Genomic DNA, 6,000 nt, shown 5'->3' with positions numbered 1-6,000 from the left:
TCCGAGTCTGAAATGTTTCCATTAGTTCTAATTATATTTAATAAAGAATATATATTTCATACTACTGTGCGTTACCATTTAATTTGTCTTGCCTGTGTGGTATCAGTCCTCCCATCATCTTTCTGGTGGAGTTGCTCTTGCAACTGTTTCCCTTAATTATTCCTTTTTAAACAGTGATAGACTAAAATGTCTGCTCATGAAGCTTGAAGACAGAAAGAAACATAAAGGTGACATTTTTGTGTAAGTAAGGAATCAGGAAGTGTATCTTAAAAAATCTTCTAGTTTCATAAACATGGTGTGCTGCAGCATTTGTCATACTGGAACTGTGTGAGTGAGGAACTGCAGGAGACACGGTGTCTCAACATGTGAGTAGTGGCTTATAGGAGATTTTCTATGACAGTCAGACAACCTGCCAATATTTAGCTAGATCAAGCAACAATCTCACCTCTGCTTTCCATGGTGTAGCCAACTGTAGCCAAGAGATTTTGGAAAAACAGTGACTAGTGCTCCTAGTATTATTAATATGGTTTCCCACTTGATATACTGCAGCTCTTCCATCCATAGCATAAATTTGAACACTCCAAGCTAAGGTGGGCTAAATTGATCATACCATAGCCACAAGACAATTTAGAGAGTGATAACCTTAACATACATTTGTCCATTATAAATGACCAACCCGGACAATGTACAACATATAGATTGTAATCTTTTTTTAAACTTTAAGTCAGGCTAGCAAAATAACTTTAGAACAATTATACTATTATTTATTATTATTTAAAGCTGGTTACCGAAAATTATCCGCTTCAGCAGAAACTGGCAAACTTTCGGTACATATGTACAGCTGTCTAACGACCGACTACTGTCGAACGGGCATTCTGGAAAATCAGAATCCCCGGTCTGATGGACCGTTCTCATCAGACCAAACCAATCGTGTGTGGGCCCCATCGGTTATTTATCCATCGGTTAAAAAATTTGAAACTTGTTTTAAAATTAACCGATTGATACCTAACCGATAGAAAAAAAACGATCGTTTGTAGGCACGTCCATCGGTTAAAAATCCACGCATGCTCAGACTAAATTAGGGGACGGGAGCGCTCGTTCTGGTAAAACTAGCGTTCATTATGGAGATAGCACATTCATCACGCTGTAACAGACAGAAAAGCGCGATACTAACACAAAATCAGCTAAAGCAGCCCCAAGGGTGGCGCCTTTGGATTTGAACTTCCCCTTTATAGTGCCGTCGTATGTGGTTTACGTGACCGTGTTCTGACACAATCGTTTTTTTAACCAATGGTGTGTAGGCACGACTGACCATCAGTCAGCTTCATCGGTTAACTAATGGAAAAATCCATCAGACCGTTCTCATCGGATTGACCGAACGTGTGTACAGGGCATTAGAATACAATAACGCAGTGGGAGACATTCCCATCGGCATCAGCATCTCTTGTGTCTATGTGGGATCTGTCAGTTTTTTGTTGTTGTTTAACCTGCTGGTTGCTGGTGTGTGTGTATACTCAGCTTTACTCCCTTATGCATGTACAGACTGTGGTATCTGTTACATGAAGGCAGTTATTTAACCCTGCTTGTTCACTTGGCAACTATGGACATTATGGAAAGCTGTTAACATTACTGGCATTTGCAATGCTCTTGCTGTCCGCAAGAGCATTGCAAAGGCAATCATAGTAATTGAAGGAGTGACATGCTGATGTCACAGCGCTGTTCAGTGTCCCGACAGGATGGGCGTTTGTATTGTAGCCGGTCGGCTTACTATCCATGTTGGATGAATTTCACTTTTATGTATGTGATACAGCCACATTATTCCACCCTAGATACAATATCAATAGGGCTTTCTCAGCCATCAGGTAGACCCCTGGAATAACCCATAGCCTGTGACAGTCCGGATGCATATATCTAAGATGCAGATTCCATCTGATACTGACTTGATCCATGCTTTGGAGGACAAATATTGTACATCTCCTCGAGAGTCACTGTGATTATATACCACAGTCAAACATCCTGGCTATTGGCCTCCCATCAGTGGGACTATCTTGTCCTATGTGGATCACTGGCTGTCGCCATCTTCCTAGTCTGATGCATGTGCGCGGCTCTGACAGACATCGGTCTCTTTTCATTTTTGAGTTATTATCTTCCTTTGTATGGGTGGAGCACTAACACCTAGGATGTAAGCTACAGATTTGGAATTCGTCCCTTTGTCCCTGAAGAAGATCCGCATTTAGTTTTTCGAAAACGCGTTGGTCGTTCTTTCTGTCTGACAGTTTTTGGGCTTTTTGTTCAGTTGTTTCCATTTCTGCTCCCAGTATATTTGTTTTCATGTTTTTTTCTACACTTTGATGTCATTTATTATTATCAAAGTTCAATAAATTTGTATACTTTTACTAAATACTGTTTGTGGTCCATTTAAGGCCTCAATTTGAGGAACCTGCTTTTACTCCATGTATAAGGGATATAATCAGTATAGTCAGCTAGCTGCGGAAAATCTTTTTCATCCCATATTATTATGTCATCTATGTATTAATTATAGAAAATTATTCTGGATGTTAAAGGGGGGTTGTTCTAGATATATATTTATCTTCCAATTGGCTCATAGTAAGAGTGGCATAACTGGGAGCATAATGATTGTCATATCACTTGAAGAAAAAAAACTCTCCAGGGAAAATCTGGTACAATCTAATAGAAATGATAAGTATAAGGAAATAGGTTAAAGAAAAACGAGAAGAAAGGAAAATTCTTCATGAGAAATTTTTGTGTGCAGGGAACCTACATTTAGTGAAATTCATGTTTATATTTGTTACCGTGTGTGCAAAGTTTCAGTTTTTCCAATAGATGCCTAGAATCACGTATTTATGTGTGTAGGGAAGTAACAAGTTCTAAGAAATAATTGATATATTCTGACAGACTGGTGAGGCTGGTCCATCTGGAAAAATATCTGACTCCTGATAGATTTAGGGTATATGATAGAAATGTGGTTTCCTTTTTTTTATATTTATACCCATAAGGGATTTGTCAATTTCCAGTAATGTTAACAATTTTTTTTTGCAGTCGGATAATGGAGGGATTTGTATAAGTGATATGATAGAATTTGAAAATCTTCTTTTTTTTAATAGTCATTTTTGTTATAGTTTTGTATTATAATGCTGCCTCACCTTGTATAATGACAATATGATTTTTTTTTCCCATCAGTTTATTTTCTCATTAACTGTAAGCTTATTATATTTTATTATTCATACTGTTAGATCTATCACCAATCTTACATGTTTAATCATTCAGAGTAGGCAACTTGATAGAAAGCTTTGATAAACGTTTCCTTGGCATGAATTAGGTAAAATTCTGATTTTGGTCCTAGGAGTAGTGTGTTTAGTGTGAAGATTACAGTATGGTTTCTTATTTCATTTCTGTGGTGTTGTTTTTCAAATAAAGGTCTTGTAAAGTGTAATAAAAAAAATATTTCTCTCAGAACAAAGACAGGATTTAACTGGGGTTTCAGGTTTGTTGCTGTCTGTAATTTAGAGTAAGCAACAAGATATAAAGTCTCAATAAAGGATCCCATGGCATGAGGATGCAAAATAGAAATCTTTTAATTACCCTAAAAAATAATCTGTTTCTATTTATCATCCAAAAGATAAGATTTGGATTCCTTTGGTGTTTTAGATTTGCCATTGTCTGTAGTTCAGAGTAGGCAACATGATAACAAAGCTTTTATAAAAGATCCCAGGTCATGAAATGGGTAAAATTAAGATTTTGGTCTTAGAGACGTGTGTGTAATGTAAAGATTATATACAGTTTTTAATTCCATCTCTGTGGTGTAAAGATCTTTTTATGTCTAATAAAAAATCTGTTTCTCTCTATCATCCCAGAGATAGGATTCGACTGGGGTTTCAGATTTGCTGTTGTTTGTAATTCAGAGTAAGGAACAAGATAAAAAGTCTCAATAAAAGATCCCTTGACATGAGAATAAAGTTCAAAATAAAGATCCTTTAATAAACCTAATAACCTAATAACAAATGTATTCCTCACTATCATCCCAAAGATAGGATTTGGATTCGGCTAGGGTTTCAGATTAGCCGTTGTCTGAAATTGAGAGCAAGTAAAAAAAAAGATGATAGGCGCACCTATACAAGGTTTTGAGTTCTCGCTTATCCTCTGATTACATTGTGCCGCTCCCATTTGCCCCGTCTGGGGCGTGTATGGCACATTGCTATAAGATTTATGAGGCGGCTACGCCCCAAAAATTGAACTGGTTATAGATGCATACAAGTTTTGTTTTTTCATATGCCTCTGTTGTATGTTTCTGTTATGTACTTTTTTTTTTGGCGGCTGCGCCCGCACTTACCCCTGTTTATTGGATGCCTATGATATGATTGTATCTGTGCGTTCTTAAATAAAATCTTTGAAAAAAAAAAATAGAATGTCTTGATAAAAAATGCATCGGTAAAAGAACAAAGTTCAGAATAAAGATCTTTTAATATTTCGAATAAATACATCTGTTTATCGCTATCATCCCGAAGAAGGAATTTGGATTTGACTGGAGTTTTAGATTTATCTTTGTTTGTAATGAATGACCTATAATTTAGTGTTAAAGTACCTTTTTTTTGCATTCTTTATTTGTAAGTTTTCCAGTATTTGACAAAAAGGGAAAATTTAAAAAGCATAAGAGAAGCAAAAAAAAAAATCTCACCACCCTAATGCGGTGCTGTAAAAGTTATACGAAAAAAACACATTTGTAAGTATGGATCACAGGATACAAATGTCATAATAGGCAGCTATAGGTGACGAAATCCTGATTCATCTAGCAAATAACACATGGACATGGCTACCTACAAAACAACATGCAATGCAGGTGGCCGAAAATGAGCAAGAACATTAGTTACTTCCCTTGACTTTGCCAGAACTTGAAAGGTGTCATTCCATCAGTTAGTCTGTCGTAAAGTAAGAAAGTGATAGTCTCTCATACCTGGGGGGAATCTTGGATTCCCTGGGATAGGCATCAGTGGGGAGTCCATCAACGAGAACGAGGCATTGGCGATCACCTGCGAGCAAGTACGTACTGTGGGGCCTATCAGAGGGTGTATCTTTAGATAAGACGGGAGATTATCATAGCACCATGGTGCACCTTTCAGTAGGACATCAGTTTGCCCCTGTTCAATCTGGATCCATAGTTTGCTTATTGAATGACAATTCCAGTCTATGAGTCGCCCCAGGTGTACAGCCTGGTAATATTTAAATACATCTGGTAATACAATACCTCCACTCTGTTTAGGTAGGAATAATTGGAATCTGGAAGTTCGTGGTTTCTTATGTGCCCTTATAAATGTAATGACAAATGAATGAACCTGTTTAAAGTACTAAGCTGGTATCTTGATCGGTAGGGTTTGAAATAAGTATAAGTATTTTCGTAGAATACTCATCTTTAGAAGATTGCATCTGCCAAACCACGAGTGTAATCCCCGGTTCCAGGTCTCTAGAGTGATACGTGTTCTGATTAGGAGGGGAGGAAAGTTTAGTTTGATGAAATGAACACTCTCTTAAAGGGGTTGCAAAGGTTCCTTTTTTTTTAAATAACAAACATATCATACTTACCTCCACTGTGCAGTTCGTTTTGCACAGAGTGGCCCCAATCCTCGTCTTCTGGGGTCCCTCGGCGGCTGTCTCGGCTAATCTCCCAAGGGGGTTAGCGTGCGGGCGCGCTCCCATGATACAGTCGGCGGCCATAGCCGCCAAATGTATCACTCACCCCCACCCCTGTCGCGCCGCGTCATTGATTTGATTGACAGCAGTGGGAGCCAATGGCTGTGCTGCTATCAATCATCCAATTAATGAGCTGAGAAGAGCCGAGAAGCCAGCGTGTTCACAACGCAGGACTTTGGAGGGCTCAGGTGAGTAAACGGGGGGATGGGGGCCGCTAATCGTTGGATGTTTTTTTAACCCTTAAACAGCCCCTTTAATCTACTAAGCAAGCTTAAACAACTCTTTCTCTGGGTT

General features: G+C 38.3%; 1 protein-coding gene across 1 annotated transcript in view; it reads left to right on the top strand.

Annotated features, from left to right (window-relative positions):
• Window positions 1-285: 285 nt before the first annotated feature.
• LOC120935619 overlaps window positions 286-6,000 on the top strand; it is an 84,406-nt gene continuing 78,691 nt past the window's right edge. Inside the window, exon 1 of the mRNA XM_040347670.1 lies at window positions 286-365. The gene's annotated coding sequence lies outside the window, so the exon portion shown is untranslated. The remainder of the gene's footprint in view (window positions 366-6,000) is intronic.

The sequence above is a fragment of the Rana temporaria genome, chromosome 4, assembly GCF_905171775.1.
Source record: "Rana temporaria chromosome 4, aRanTem1.1, whole genome shotgun sequence".
Lineage (NCBI taxonomy): Eukaryota > Metazoa > Chordata > Amphibia > Anura > Ranidae > Rana > Rana temporaria.
Note: the sequence above shows the minus strand (reverse complement) of the source record. Positions and strands in the feature narration are given on the sequence as shown.